The 15,949-nt window shown below is 44.5% G+C and overlaps 1 protein-coding gene, 1 non-coding gene and 1 pseudogene across 3 annotated transcripts in view; 1 reads left to right on the forward strand and 2 right to left on the reverse strand.

Annotated features, from left to right (window-relative positions):
• TBCE (tubulin folding cofactor E) overlaps positions 1 to 6,937 on the reverse strand; it is a 92,296-nt gene extending 85,359 nt beyond the window's left edge. For both annotated transcript variants that reach the window (XM_049644970.1, XM_049644971.1), the window contains exon 1: positions 6,518 to 6,937. The gene's annotated coding sequence lies outside the window, so the exon portion shown is untranslated. The remainder of the gene's footprint in view (positions 1 to 6,517) is intronic.
• LOC125933098 (cell death regulator Aven-like) lies at positions 2,015 to 2,989 on the reverse strand (annotated as a pseudogene).
• Positions 6,938 to 13,415: 6,478 nt separating the features above from the next.
• Positions 13,416 to 13,539, forward strand: LOC125933577 (small nucleolar RNA SNORA64/SNORA10 family). The gene has a single exon (XR_007461005.1). It is a non-coding gene; the product is annotated as a small nucleolar RNA SNORA64/SNORA10 family (small nucleolar RNA).
• Positions 13,540 to 15,949: the final 2,410 nt, after the last annotated feature.

Genomic DNA, 15,949 nt, shown 5'->3' on the forward strand with positions numbered 1-15,949 from the left:
TTTACTGGGGCACCTGGGTGGCACAGTCAATTGAGCATCATCCGACTTCAGCTAGGGTCATGATCTCACGGTTCAAGGGTTCGAGCTCCATGTCGGGCTCTGTGCTGACAGCTCAGAGCCTGGAGCCTGCTTTGGATTCTGTGTCTCCTTTTCTCTTTGCCCTCATCCTCCCCACCCACTTACACTTGGTCTCTCTCTCAAAAATAAATAAAGCAGTTAAAAAAATAATAATAGGGGCGCCTGGGTGGCGCAGTCGGTTAAGCGTCCGACTTCAGCCAGGTCACGATCTCGCGGTCCGTGAGTTCGAGCCCCGCGTCAGGCTCTGGGCTGATGGCTCGGAGCCTGGAGCCTGTTTCCGATTCTGTGTCTCCCTCTCTCTCTGCCCCTCCCCCGTTCATGCTCTGTCTCTCTCTGTCCCCAAAATAAATAAAAAACTTTGAAAAAAATTAAAAAAATAAATAATAATAAATGTTAGCCATTAACATCTCTTAATCACTAAGACCCTTAACATCATAAATTAGATTCTATATTTAAAAATTTTTTTAATGTTTATTTTTGAGAGAGACAGAGCATGAACAGGAGAGGGGCAGAGAGAGAGAGAGGGACACACAGAATCGAAAGCAGGTCCCAGGCTCTGAGCTGTCAGCACAGAGGCGGACACAGGGCTCAAACCCTCGAATCGCGAGATCATGACCTGAGCTGAAGTCGGACGCCCAACCAACTGAGCCACCAGGCACCCCTAGATTCTATATTTAGATAAGGAGAAAACACTCCATAAATTCAAAGAAATATATTACAAATTCAGAATAACAGTACCTGACATGGGGAAGTTTAATTGCAGTAGGCCCACACCGTTCACAGGTATGGATTCTATCTCATTTCCCACCTTCTTAAACCACCAAGAGATCCAAAAAGATATCTGATGCACAAAAGAAGAGGTAAAACGTACTGGCGCTTTGTGGATGAATGTTAGAAAAAAGATTTTTCAATATGACTTCCATTACCTTTCCAAATATATGTCCCTCCATCTTTGCCTGTGTTTATTCAAAATTGTACCAAAATAATCGGTGTGAGGTCTGAATATCGTTCACACACTGACACCTACCGAGTAGAAAACTCAACATCAATGGGAGCCACACCTAACTGAGATTTTGGAGCTCCAAGTAGTGATCTTAGCTCAGACACTAACAAGCTGTGACTCCTTACGCTTATTAACCTGTTACAAAGGACACAAGGAGTTGAAAGACATGCTCTTAAAAGGAACTTATAGTCTAGCTGGGAGAGATAACCAACAGCAAAAAACTAAGACCTAAAATTAAAAGTGCAAGGACCAAATTCAGTGATGGAAGAGAACCATGTGGGTTAAGAGGGAGGGAAGGCTCCCTGTGGGAACCACGCCCTGAGGAAGCTGTCAGGAACGGACAGCAGAGAGTAAGGAAAACAAACTTTCTAGGTAGGGAAATGTAAGAGGGTTTCTTTGATTGGAGGTTCATGTTGAGACTAGATACAGAACTTGGGAATCCTTTAAACATTTAAGGGCAAAAATATCATCTGCTTTTAACTTACTACCCAAAATGTAACAATTTCCAAGTACGTAGCCCAATTTTTTTAATAAGCCCTACCCCCAACAAGGGGCTCAAACTGACCACCCCAAGATCAAGAGTCATATGCTCTACCGACTGAGCCAGCCAGGCACCCTGCTATTTAGCACAATTTTAAACAAACCCACCTGCTGTCCCCCCCCCCCCCCCCCATAGACCAGCGTTCCTTTATTTTGGCTAAACGCATGCCTTGTTGTCTGCTCCCATTCTGTCAGCAGCACCTGCTAGGCTGCAAACATCGAAAGGGAGGGGGCTGGAAACAAGAGCTGTAACGTCCGCTGCCCTCAAGGACTCTATTAGATTTAAGCCAGAGAACAAATGCAAGGAGCCTCTTAAATGTATGGTTTCAGAGGTCGCGGGACATAGAGGTAGGCCGTTTATTGGGGCAAGCGTGATGGCTCACACGGGCTTGAGGCATGCTTGTAAATCAGCTGTTCCGGAAGGACAGCCTTGAGCCTGCCCTTGCTGACAAGGCAACCAAAATCTGCTTCAGGGACTTTTTTTTCATTTTTCTTTTTGCTTTTTTTTTTTTTTAATGTTAGGAAATCACGGTGCCCAACCAGTCGTTCAGCTCTTCCTCGGTAACAGTGTTTGATGTACCTGGTTGCTCAGACTCCACGTTTTCTTCCATTGCAGGTGGTTGTGCAGGACCTTCTTTTTGGGCCACCTCCCCATCTGTCTCAGATTTTCGGCCCTGGGGTGTCTGGTCTGCTAAGATGTTCTCTCTTTTACAGGCACGTCTAAACTAAATGCCAGATCTACTTCTTCCTCCGAATGGTGTGCGGCTGACTGCAGGGGGGCAGCGGGTTCCTAAGAACCCTACAAGGATCCAGGCTTGGGCTACCCTTCCCCAGGTGCCTGAGGCAGCCAGCAGCAGATTTCAGCTCAGAGACGGATCCCTTTCCTCCAGGCCCCAAGGGCCCTTTTAAGTGCCTCCCCAGTCCCTTGGTTTCATCATTTCTCTTTGGTTTCACCTGAGGAAGCTCCAAAGGAAGGGTGGCCTGGACCGATTCGGCAGCAACATGGAGGTGGACTAAGACAGGCAGTTCTCGAAGGGCTCGAACCAATGACTCACAGTCCACAGAAAATGAATTGTTTTGGACATAAAGCTTCACCACCCCACTCTTTCTCCTCAACAAACCGTTACTGTGAGAATGAGTCCCCTGCAGAGCTGAGAACACCAGAGTCTGGCCCTGTGGTTCTCCACTATCATTATCGACCTCTTTTTCAATATCTTAATATCCATCCCAGTTGGAAACTATCTTGCTTTTAGATCTCCGCATCACTGTCACCTTCAACAGGCACTCGGGCGCTGGGGCACCGGACTGCTCACCTCCCCAGAGCCCCAAGGAAACAGGCTGCTCTGAGCTCTGAGGTGCCACCAGCATCGGAGGCGGGCGGGGGGGGGGGGGGGGGGGGGGGGGAGGGTGGGGAGGGGAGCGCAGGATCCTTCCGATGTCCTTTTTAAAGAAGGTTTTTTAGTTGTGGTAAAATACACGTAACATAAAATTTATCACCGTAACCATTGTGTTTTAAGTTTATTTTGAGAGTGAGCCTGCAGGGGAGGGGCACAGAGAACGGGAGAGAGAATCCCACGCGGGCTCCCACAGTCAGCGCAGAGCCCAAGGGGCTGGAACTCACGAACCGTGAGAACATGACCTGAGCCGCTTTCAAGTGTACGGTTCAGAGGCATTAGATATGCTAACACTGTTGTGCAACCAATTACCGAAACTTTTCTATCTAGCAAAACTGAAACTCTATACCCACTGAAGGACTCCCCATATCCCTCTCTCCCTAGCCCCTACCTTCTGTTTCCATGAACTTGCCCCTCTAGGTATCTAAGTGGAATCCAGCACTATTTGTCTTTTGGGACTGCCTTATTTCGCTCAGCATGTCTTGCTGTCCTTTTATGCCTCATGTCAAAGCCTGTCTCCAAGTTGTACTCTGTCCTCACGGTAGTTCCTTTGTCTTCACATACTGAACTGTCTCATGTAATTTTAAGCACGTCCTCCAAAAAGTTTTAAGCATTTCCTAAGAGGCTATAGGAGGCACATGTTCTCTCTGAAAGAGGCACATCTCCTCTCTAAAACATCAATGACTGGGGCGCCTGTGTGGCTCAGTCGGTTAAGCGGCCACTTCGGCTCAGGTCATGATCTCGCGGTCCGTGAGTTCGAGCCCCGCGTCGGGCTCTGTGCTGACAGCTCAGAGCCTGGAGCCTGCTTCCGATTCTGTGTCTCCCTCTCTCTGACCCTCCCCCGTTCATACTCTGTCCTCTCTCTGTCTCAAAAATAAATAAAAGTTAAAAAAAAAATAAAAAATAAAAAAAAAAATAAAACATCAATGACTTACATCTACACCAAACCCACAATTTTTCTGACAAAACTGTATAAAAGAGAATAAATTAATAACTTTGTGCCCTTTCTGTACACACTTTCAAAAATCAGCAAATCTTCCCAAATCATTCCTCCACAAATTCATCCCAGCCACTCCTAATAACTGGCAACCTATAACGTTTCTCCTTTCTGGTAGACCTTACTTACTTTCTGGGTCATATTCATTTCCCACTGAATAATATGTCTACCTTATTATTTTTTAACGTACCCTACATTAGAGACAATGCATTGTTGCATATTTCCCAACAAAAGGGTAAGGTAGGGAAAGTACCATAAACTTTTTAAATAAACTTTGAGGTGCTAAGCATACAACAAATATTCTACTAAAGTATATGATAAACTGACTTTAATCAATCAAAAAGAAAAAAACAAAACCACCAGAAAATGGTAACAACTCTAGTTTTATTGTTGAACATTCACATCTTACAAAAATAATTAAGAATTGAGATGATCCAAGAAGTCTGTTTAAATCCGTAACTTAAAGGTAAAAACAATATTGTTCTGCAGGGTTGAGATTCAATTAAGACTGGGACACCTCGGTGGCTCAGTCGGTTAAGCATCTGACTTCAGCTCAGGTCATGATCTCACAGCCTGTGAGTTCAAGCCCCAGTCTGTGAGTTCAAGCCCGGTGTGGGACTCTGTGCTGACAGCTTGGGAGCCTGGAGCCTGCTACGGATTCTGTGTCCCCCTCTCTCTGCCCCTCCCCTGCTCACACTCTCTCAAAGACAAACATTAAAAAATTTCAATTAAGATTGAATTAGATTCAATTAAGTATTCATAGTGAAATTCAAAATTAAATTTAAAAGGTTAACCAGGGCACCTGGGTGGCTCAGTCAGTTAAGCATCCGACTTCGGCTCAGGTCATGATCTCAAGGTCTGAGACACAAGCCCCGCATTGGGCTCTGTGCCTACAGCTCAGAGCCTGGGGCCTGCTTTGGATTCTGTGTCTCCCTCTCTCTCTGCCCCTCCCCTGCTCATGCTCTGTCTCTCTCAAAAGTAAATGAACATTAAAAAATAATAAATAAAATAAATAAATAATTCTTCCTTAAAAAAAAAAAGGTTAACTGGTATAAGAACAGAGTAATATATCTTCCAAAGAAGTAGAAAAGAAAATATGAAGAAAGAAAACAAAACAAAATCCAATCTCAATCCAAATCTCAGTCCAAAAAAAGTCAAGAAAGGAAGAGAAAAAAAGCACAGAAAGTACAAAGTATAAAATGGTAGAAAAGGTCCAAATCCATTCATTCAACTGTTATATTATGGGAAGCCTATTGAAAGCCAGATACTGTTTTAGGCACCAGGAATACAGCAGTAAACAAAACAAAAATATCTGCCCTCATGAAGCTTCTATCCTAGTGGGGGGAACATAGTAAGCCAGATAAATGAATAAACCACATGGCATGTCATGTAATGAATGGGAAGCACAACGACAAAGAGGGCAACGGAGATGTAAGGGAAGGATATGTCAGAGAAGACCTCACTGACAAGGTAAAATTCCAAAAACGAGAAGGGAGGTAAGGGTCTGAACCATATAGACAGATGGAGGGACTGGAGAGACTTCCAGGCAAAAGAACCCCAAGTGCAAATCTGAGGTTGGGATGTGCTTGAGGAGGCTTGAGAAGTAGCAAGAGAGATTAGAGGTAAAACAGGAGGGCATCATACAGGACCCTGGGGGTCACTCTACCAGCTTCAGCTTTTACTCTTGAATGAAATGGGCATTCTTTGGAGGATTTTTTTTTTTTTTCTGTTTCTTTTTTAAGTAGCCCTCACACCCAGTGGGGAGCCTGAACCCACCACTCTGAAATCAACACCTGAGCTGAGATCAAGAGTCGGAGGCTTAACGAATTGAGCCACCCGGGGAACCCCAGTAGTCCATGGAGGATTTCTTAGAGGAGGGCAAAAATTTGACTTTTTTTTTTTTTTTTTTTTTTTTTAGGAGGATCACTCTAGATGCTGTAATGAAAAAAGACTGAAAGAAGAAAAAGCAGATTAGTTAGGTGGCTATGCAGTAGTCTGGGTGAGAAGGGACTGGGAGTCCGGACAGATTCCGAAGGTGAAGTCCATACAATCTGCTGGCAGATCGTATGTGTGGTGTGTGTGAAAGAGATGAGTCATGGATGGCTCCAAAAGTTTGGGCCTGAACAAATGTCTCAGTAATGACAATGAATAAGTACAAAAACCTGCCTGTCAAAAGGCAGAGACTGTTGCCGTGGATTTTTAAAAATCCCCAGCGACAGCTGTTTCTAAAAGCATACAGAAAGGTTAAAACTAAAACGATGCTGAGACAAATATCAAATGACAGCGGCCTTGGCTAGGTTAATGTCAAACAAGTCTGCTCCCTTCATCTTTATCTCCCCCGTCTCTACCTTAACCGTCTGGCATTTGTGAACCCTGTCTTCCAACGAGACTGTTGTTTCTTTGGGGACAGGGATGTCGCACCCTCATGTGCACCCACCCACAACTCGGAACAGTCCGCAGTTGGTAGTAAACACTATTTCAAAATGTTAAATGTTCTCCACCTACCACACGTTATTCCTCCTCGTCCACAAATGTTAAATGATTCGGAACTTCAGGGCTGTTTCTCTAACCTGACCTATTTCACCTCGTCCAAAGTGACCCGCCAGCAAGGCTTCCCGGTAAAGGGATGGACGGCGCTGCCAGTGCGGCTTCCTGGTCCGCTCGCCGGCCCGGACTCCCTACAGCCGGCGCGCCTGGGTCTGGTCGAGGCGGCAGGGAGCAGGCAACGCCCGACTCCTGACCACCTAAGAAGTTTCTAGGAAAGGACTAAAGGACCGAAGCATTGCAGGGTGACGCACCGGCCACTGGCCGGCCACGAACGCTTGGCTCCCGCAGCCCCTCAGCCCCTCCGAAGCTCACCTGCAAGCAGAGAGCCCGGGGGGGTCCGGACACCGACCCTCGCACGCGCCAGGCAGCAGCGGAGCTTCCGGTCCTGGCCGGAAGTGCTTCCTTAGGGAGACAGGAAGTCCCACCTCTGCTGGGTGGGCGGTGGCTGCTGGAGCTTAGGCGTGGCTATAGCGAGCCAGGGGCTTCGGAGTCGGAGGTTTGGCCCACCCACCCAAACCTGGGCAAGCTCCCCGCCCCTGTGCTGGCCCGGTGATTCCTCTAAACTCAGGACTGCAGAACAAGCCAATGAACGTACATGTTCCAGCCTACTTGTGATTCACTTCCATGTTTATTGAGAGTCTACCAAGTCGGAGGCGTGTGGTCACAGATAAGAAGATAGTGTTGATGCCTCAAAAACTAAGAGGATAATAATAATAATCAACCAGGTAAAATAGGCAGAATGAAAGTAAGTGCAATCATAGAAAAAGCAAATTCCATACGTTTGTTAATTTCTAAGCGTCAGGTTTCTATGTAATTAGCTCAGTGGTTTGTTATGAGGATCAAATGAGGTGACACAAATAAACATTGAGCAATGGGGTCTGGTACATGATTAAAGCACACATAGCTGTGGTGTTGGTATCATTGGTTGAAAATAAGAAGACTTTATCCCCCCCGCACAAGAGGAAATTGAATAACAACTAAGGGAGGTAGCATTCATGCTGACTGTTAAAGTTGAGAAGAATTTCAGTACATGGAGAGATATCCGTTGTGAATCTGTAAACAACTGCTTTTGTTGATTAATGAAAGGACATGGGATGAAAAACCTTGCTCCCTAAAACAGAACTCTCAGAAGTTTGTTGTTTGAAATCCTATCAGTGAGAATGGAACATCCCTCTCCTGCCTGGCAGAGCTGAGCCATGTGTATCATTTTGGCACTTTTCCAGTCCAGGTATAGAGCTTCAGATAAGGGGTTTTCAGATACAACATTCCACGTTTATTTTAACTTTGTAGTTTTCAAGAGTTCCAGACCTTAGAGTCTGCTTCATAGCCCAGACCAGAGCCTGCTTAATTCTTACCTATACTGCACCCAATCCTATGCTATCACAGTCTCTTCCCCTGCCTCTGCCTTTTTTTTTTTTTTTTTTTTTTAAGTTAGACATCCTGCCCCTCTGGTGTGTGTGTGGTCTTACTTGTTTCAGCAACTAAATAAACCTTTGTTAGACTATAGGCTTGCTTTTGAATGAACCTTATCACTATTGTGAACAAGGTTCTTAGACTCATGAAAGTTGGAGGACACTTTTACTTTTTTTTTAAGGTTTATTTATCTTTGAGAGAGAGAGAGAGAGACCGAGAAAGAGAGCATGCAAGCAGGGGAGTGCGGGGGGGGGGGGGCGGGGGGAGATAGGGGATCTGAAGCAGGCTCTGTGATGTCAGTACAGAGCCCACGGTGGGGCTCAAACTCGAACCGTGAGATCATGACCTAAGCCCGACAGACACTTAACCCAGTCAGCCACCCAAGTGCCCAAAGAACTCCAAAGAATTCTTCTAGTCTCTTCTTCCTTCCGTAAAGTAAAGGAGTTCCTTACTGCTTTGATTGCTCCCTCCGTGATTATCTATCTTTGCCTATCGTTCTTCTTGTGCTGCCTACTCTCTCTGTGTCTACATCTACTTTCTTCATTTTTGTTATTGGAAGGCTGACAACTATTTTAATGCAGAAATCATTTGGAGTTATGGGGTAACTTGATAGAAGATCAAGGTCAGGTAAACCCACTAAATACCAGGAGACATATTTGATTTCATTAGTGTCTAAGTAGACAGCATGAAAGTTGAGTCTACACCCAGATATTTGGTCAAACACTCGTCTAGATATTGCTGTGAAGGAGTGTTTTAGATGAGATAAACCGTTGAATCAGTACACTTTGGGCAAACCAGATTGCCTTCCATAATGTGGGTGGGCCTCATCCTATCACTTGAAGGCCTTTAGAGAAAAAAGTCTGACCGCCTCAGAGGAAGAGAGAATTCTGCCTCCCTGGAAGCACATGGCCATGAAACAGGGAGAAAGTATCAAGGTTCTTACCACAAGAAAAAAGCAAGGAAATGATTTCTGGGTAGGTAAACAACATCAGGCATAGATTCAATTCGATATCTTCTCAAATCTCTCCAATGATACTATTTAAGGTTATGGTTTGTCTTATTTTAAGGTTTTCTGTGTTCCCTTAATTATTCCTGTCCCGTCTAAGTTAAATTTTTCTATATTTTCTTGTTGTCTTGTTGCTTCTTTTTTAACCTCGGTTTTCTCTGTTAATACGGCAGGTACTCCATAAATGTGGGAGTTTCCAGCTGTCCATTTATATTACAGAACGAGGCAGTAGAAACGCTAAATGGGAGCAAATGGGAGCTCAGCTCCTGTGATCAGGGCTGCCTGATGGTAAGTCTCATTGTCACGTGAATGGGAAGGGAACAGCCATCAAACTTCCGGAAGGCTCTCAAATGCCCAGTAGAAGAGTGCGGCTCTTTGACACCAGCACGTCTGCTAGTTGCCCAAATTCATCCCGGAAACTGACTTCTAGTTCTCTAGAGAAGATGTCTTCCTCTTTTGCTTGAGGACATATACCTGGCAATGATGATTTAGTTTCCCTACTGGGCACAAGAAGGAGGTAGTGGCGGTGGGGGTGGGGGGGGGGGGGGGGGGGGGGGGGGGGGGTGTTCATCCTTTTGTTTACAGACCATCAATTAATTTCTGTTTTCATCCATATTTATCCCTTCAAACCTCTGTGTTGACAAGTATAGCACTGTTCCAGTTAGTTTCCTATTGCTGCTCTAACAGATTATCACAATCTTAGTGGCTTAAAACCACATATATTTATTATCTTACAGGTCTGAAGAAGTACAACACTTCTCACTGGGCTAAAAGCAAGGTGTCAGCAGGGCTGTGTTGCTATCTGGAGGCTCCAGGCAAGAATCTGTTTCCTTGCCTTTTCTGGTTTCTAAGGGCCACCTGTATTCCATGGCTCATGGTCCCCTTCCTCCATCTACAGTCAGAAATGGTGGGTTGAGTCCATTCCACATCACTCTGACTTTGTTTGTAGTCTCACATTTTCTTTGACTCTCCCCTTCTGCCTCCTTCTTCCACTTAGAAAAATTCTTGAAATTACATTGGTCCACCTGGACCATTCAGGATAATCTCCCTGTTTTAGGGTCATCTGATTAGCAACTTAATTTCGTTTGCAGCCTTCGTGCCCTTTGCTGTATACCTACCATATTTACAGTTCTGGGGATGAGGACATGGACATCTTTGGTGGGGGCATTATTCTGCATATGGCTTTACTGAGCCTGTTGGATCCTGTGTCAGCCACAACCACTTCTCTGCATATATTTAGCTGTGGCTTTATTTGCACGGCTTTCATCAGTCAGTAATCTGCTGTCTGTATTCTGGAATCTCTCATCCACTAACAGAGCCCTTCCTTTAAAAAAAAAATATATTAATGTTTATTTATTTTTGAGAAAGAGAGAGGGGGAGAGAGAGAGAGAGAGAGAGAGAGAGAGAGAGAGAGAGAGAGAAAGTGCAAGCGGGGGAGGGGCAGAGAGAGAAGGAGACACAGAATCCAAAGCAGGCTCCAGGCTCTGAGCTGTCAGCACAGAGCCCGACGCGGGGCTCGAACTCACAAGCAGCCGTGAGATCATGACCTGAGCCAAAGTTGACTGAGGCACCTAACAGAGCCCTTCCATTCTCAGTGTTATTTCGATATTTTTAGCCTTTTTATTTCTTTTACTTTCCTTGTAGTATTCTCCCAAACTGAAAAAAGAATGAACACTAGCAGAAAAATTCATCTCAGGCAGACTTGGGACCACTTTCCCAGCTTTTAGATTTAAGAAGCGCCTGAGGGCGTCTCATCTCCAAGCTTCATAGACACTGTTGACAGCTTTATTGTTAAAGCTGACAAAGATCCTTCAAAGTCTGACATGTTTCTGCTTCCTTGCCATGGGAATGTTGCTATGAACATTTGTGTACGAGGTTTTGCATGGATATTTTTTTTTTTGCATTTCCCTTGGGGTAGTGGATTGAATGTGTCCTCAAAAAATTCATGCGGAAGGGAGTGGGGATGTTACTGTCTGGTCCATCCTCTCTCGAGTCTTGCTCATCCCCAGGAACGTTACCCACAATCATGGGAACTTCTGGTTTTCGCTCCCTTCCCAGAATCTCTCCTCTCTTCTTTTCTCTTTGCCCTGAAAGTCACCGCTCCTTTTTTCCGTACCCTTCTTCCCGGACACGTAGACTGACCTCATCAACAGGCTCAGGTTTCAGGAAGATTAATTCAGAAAAGGAAGTATCTTGCAAGAAATTTCTTTTAGTCTTAGAATCATAATACTTCCCAGAGGTGAAAAAGCGCAAAATGGCATAGGTACCTTTTTGGAAGTAAGGATGGAAAAAATAGAGGTGGAAGAACACAAGTATCTCACAAAAAGTATTTTGTTAATATCTGTATCTGTAAATATCTATATCTACGTCTATATGTCCTGATAGTATACAGTTTTGCTCCACTCAATCACAGAATGTGATTTAATCAACTTTTTTCTATTATAAATGCTGCTGCAATAAATATACTTTTATAGGGGCGCCTAGGTGGCTCAGTTGGTTAAGCGACCGACGTTGGCTCAGGTCATGATATCACAGTTCATGGGTTCAAGCCCTGCATCGGGCTCTGTGGTGACAGCTTGGAGCCTGGAGCCTGCTTTGGATTGTGTGCCTCCCTTCTCTCTCTGCCCCTCCCCTGCTTGTACTCCATCTCTCTCTCTCAAAACTAAAGAAAAACATTAAAAAAATATATATATATATATATATATATATATATATATACTTTTGTATACATTTTGTACATCTGAGGGAGTATATCTTAAGTATATAGTCCCTTCTCAAAATGTAAAACAAGGTCACCATATGAGTTAGCAATGCCACTTCTAGGATTTACCTGTCACTGTTGGCTTGAGCTGCTATAACAAAATACCACAAACTGAGTGGCTTAAACAACAGAAGTTTATTTTCTCACAGTTCTGAAGGCTCAAGTCCAAGGTTAAGGTGCCAGCCAGTTTGATTCCTGGTGAGAACCTCTTTCCTGGCTTGCAGATGGCTGTCTTCTCACTGTGTCCTCACATGACATAAAGAGAGAAAATAGTTCTCTCTGTCTCTTCTTACAAGGACACTAATCCTGTTGGAAGGTCCCCACCCTTATGACCTCATTCAACTTAGTTACTTCCATAAAGACCCTATCTCCAAATACAAAATAATGGAGGTTGAGGCTTCAAAATATGAGTTTTGGGGGAACATTATCCAAAAGAAATGAAAAAATACACCCACACAAAAACTTATATGCAAATGTTCCTAGCAACATTACTCATAAGAGCCAAAAAGTAGGAACTACACAAATGCCCATCAATTGACAAGCGGATAAACAACATGTGGTATATCTATATGATAGACTGTTATTCAGACTTAAAAAGAAATGAAATTGTGATACAACACGGATGAACCTTGAAAACACCACGTTAAGTGAACAAAGCCAGTCACGAGAACTATGTAATATATTGTATGATTCCACTTATATGAAATGTCCAGGATAGGTGAATCTACAGACAGAAGACAGATTTGTGGCTGGCCAGGGTGGGGTCTGGGAAGTGAAGTGGACGGAAAATGAAGAGTGAATCGTAACACGGATGGGGTTTCTTTTAGGGAAGCAAAAATGTCCTAAAATTAGATTGTGGTGATGGTTACATAACTCCATGAATATAATAAGACCCACTGAATTGTATGGTGTGTGAATCAAAAAAGCAGTTTCAAAAGATACATATATCCCTAAAAGTGGAGTGTCCAGGGATCAGTGCAGAACCCACTATGCCTAGGTGAGCTCATTCAGTCCCACGGCTCTATACATCATCTGCATGTCAGTGACACAATTCCAACTTCCTGCCTTGCTTGATCTCTCCTGTGAACTCTCTCTTGCCTTGTGCATGCAAATGCCTTCTTGACATCTCTCCTCGGATAGCGCATAGGCATCTCTAATTTCCCCCCCAAAATGCTGTTCCTCCTCTGTCTTCCTAAATCCAAGTTATGGTACCGCTATCTACTCGGTTTCTTTAAAAATCCAGTGATCATCCTTGATTCCTGTTTTCATTAACTCTACATGCTATCCACCAGTAATTCCTGTTAATTCCACTTAAACTAACCCCAGCTTGACCTCTTTGCACTGTGTGCCCTGCTCCCACCCTTGTTTTAGCTACCATTGTCTCTCATGGGATACTCTGACACTGTTCTCAGGGGTCTCCTTATGTCCTCTCATAGCCATCTATGAACTCATCATCTATTCAGATGCCAGAATGGTCTTTTATAAATGTAAATTAAATATAGATCCTCTCTTTCTTGAAATCCTCTATTGGCTGCCCAGTTGCATTTAGATGAAAAGCTAACATCCTGAGGCACCTGGCTGCCTCAGTCGGTAGAGCATGCGTGCGACTCTTGATCCCGGGGTTGAAAGTTCAAGCCCCATGTTGGGTGTAGAGATCACTTAAAAATAAAATCTTACCTCTCTCGACTCCACTTAATCATACTCAGTGTGTGGTTGGTGTATTTTCAGAGAGAGAGACAGGCCCTCCTAATGCACTTCAGACCAGCCCGAGTGGCCTCTGTTCCTAGGATTACAACAGCTTCTATATGCATCGGGAGCGTTGTGTCAGATGAATCCACCACCCCCCTCCTGCTGTTTTCTCTTTTCCAGCCAAGGCCTCTTTTGATGCCATGTCCAAGACCTACAGCTATCTCACCCCTGGCCTCTGGAAAGAGACTGTGTTCTTCAAGTCTCCCTATCAGGAATTCAATGACCATCTTGTAAAGACCCATACCAGAGTCTCTGTGTGGAGGACCCAGGCTCCAGCTATGGCCACCACATAGTTCTATACTAGACAAATGCAGTGAGGGGCACCTGGGTTGCTCAGTTGGTAGGCATCCGACTTTGGCTCAGGTCACGATCTCACAGTTTGTGGGTTTGAGCCCCGCGTCAGGCTCTGTGCTGACAGCTCAGAGCCTGGAGCCTGCTTCGGATTCTGTGTCTCCCTCTCTGTCTGGCCCACCCCTGCTTGTACTTGTACATGCTCTCTCTCTCAAAAATAAACATTAAAAAAAATAAAGTGAATTAAAGTTCGTTAAAAAAATAATAAAATCTTAAAGAAAAAAGCTAAAACCCTTACTCTGGTTTACAAAGTCCTTCGTGATCTGGCTCCTACGTTATCTTGTACATACTGGCAAAGGTCTTTCTCACCTTAAGACCTTTGTACTCCTTTTGCTTCGATTGCTCTGCACCAGGATTATAGTATGGCTAATTTCTTGTCATTCAGAACTCAGCTTAAATGCTACTTCCTCAGAGAGGTCTTCCCCAAACACCTAATGTAAGTAGCCAGCTTTTAAAAATTATTTTATTGCTAATATTTCTTGTTTATTGGTGCTTTCATGACTTGTAAGATTTTTAATATTTGAATTGATAATACATTCACATGCTTCAAAAGTCAAAAGTCATACATGGGTGTACAGTGAAAAATCTCTCTTGTTACTCCTATTTCCCAGTTTCTGTTCCTCACTTCCACTCGGGATAATTTAGTCAATATTTTTCTTTTATGCCATGCTTTTTCACACAATGGCAATTTCTTGTACAATCTCTTAAGCTACGTGGTGTCTTGTTTTTCTCTTTCTATAACTTGAATATCAGCTTACCTTAAGAACAAAGGGAGGGGTGCCTGAGTGCCTCCGACGGTTAAGCATGGGACTCTTGGTTTTGGCTCAGGTCACCATCTCACAGTTCGTGAGTTTGAGCCCCACGTGGGGCTCTGCATTGATGGCACAGAGCCTGCGTGGGATTCTGCCTCCCTGTCTCTCTGCCTCTCCCCTGCTCACTCTTTCTCAAAAATAAATAAATAAACATTAAAAAAAAAAGAAGAACAAAGGGAATTGCTTGAAGGAAGCACTAGGTTGAGGTTTAGGTTCTGGACAAATAACCAAGATAGAAGAACCAGAAAAGAACTGTAATGGCAAGTACTGTTTAGTCATTTGGTCAGAGTCTGCTGCCAGATGAGTGTATTCCAACAGTTTTTTCCACTCAAGAATCCCCCTGGAGACAGAATCCAACTGGCCAGGAGTAGGTCATGCATTACCCTTTGGCCGTAGCAGGACAGTAAGAGGAAGGACATAGCAGCCCCCTGGGACCCTTTGGCTTCTGTACTGGAAGGCAGGACGCTTTGGCTATATCCAACTGTGGAGCAGTAGTTTGCCAAAAGGAAACAAACATGATGAGGAAGAATTAGGGTGGGAGAGGGTTGCCGTGGCCATGTGCAACTGCTACAGTTTTATCCCTGTGTCTAACTCCCTCCTCGGAGGCACTGCTAGCAGGACCTCCACTGGCTTTGCCCAGCACTCGGAGACCAACAAACAGGTGCTTGTCAGCTATAACCATCAAAGCACAGACAGTGGCCAGTGGCTTCACGTTACCTGTAGAAAATACGATCAAGGAAGGAGGTGGCTTTCCCAGAAAAGTTCTGGCAGAGTGCCAGAAGTGAGGACTTGTAAGTTATGTACAATATACATTTAAATAAATGGATTGAGGGGTACCCAGGTGGCTCAGTCGGTTGGGCTCCTGACTCTTGATCTCAGCTCAGGTTTTTTGTTTTTTTATGTTTGTTTGTTTTTTTAAATTTATTTTTGAGAGAGACAGCGTGAGTGGGATAGGGGTAGAGAGAGAGGGGAACAGGATCTGTGCTGACAGCGGTGAGCCTGATGTGGGGCTTGAACTCATGAACCCTGAGATCATGACCTGAGCTGAAGTTGGATGCTCAACCAACTGAGCCACCCAGACACCGCTCAGCTCAGGTCTTGATCTCAGGGTAATGAGTTCAAGCCCTATGTTGGGCTCCCTGCTGGGGCTTGACACCTACTTAAAAATAAATCAATGGGACGCCTGGGTGGCTCAGTCAGTTAAGCCTCCAACGTTGGCTCAGGTCATGATCTCGCAATTCATGAGTTCAAGCCCTGCATGGTGTTCTCTGCTGTCAGTGCAGAGCCCCCTTTGGATC

This window comes from Panthera uncia, chromosome D2 (genome assembly GCF_023721935.1).
Source record: "Panthera uncia isolate 11264 chromosome D2, Puncia_PCG_1.0, whole genome shotgun sequence".
Taxonomy (NCBI): Eukaryota; Metazoa; Chordata; class Mammalia; order Carnivora; family Felidae; genus Panthera; species Panthera uncia.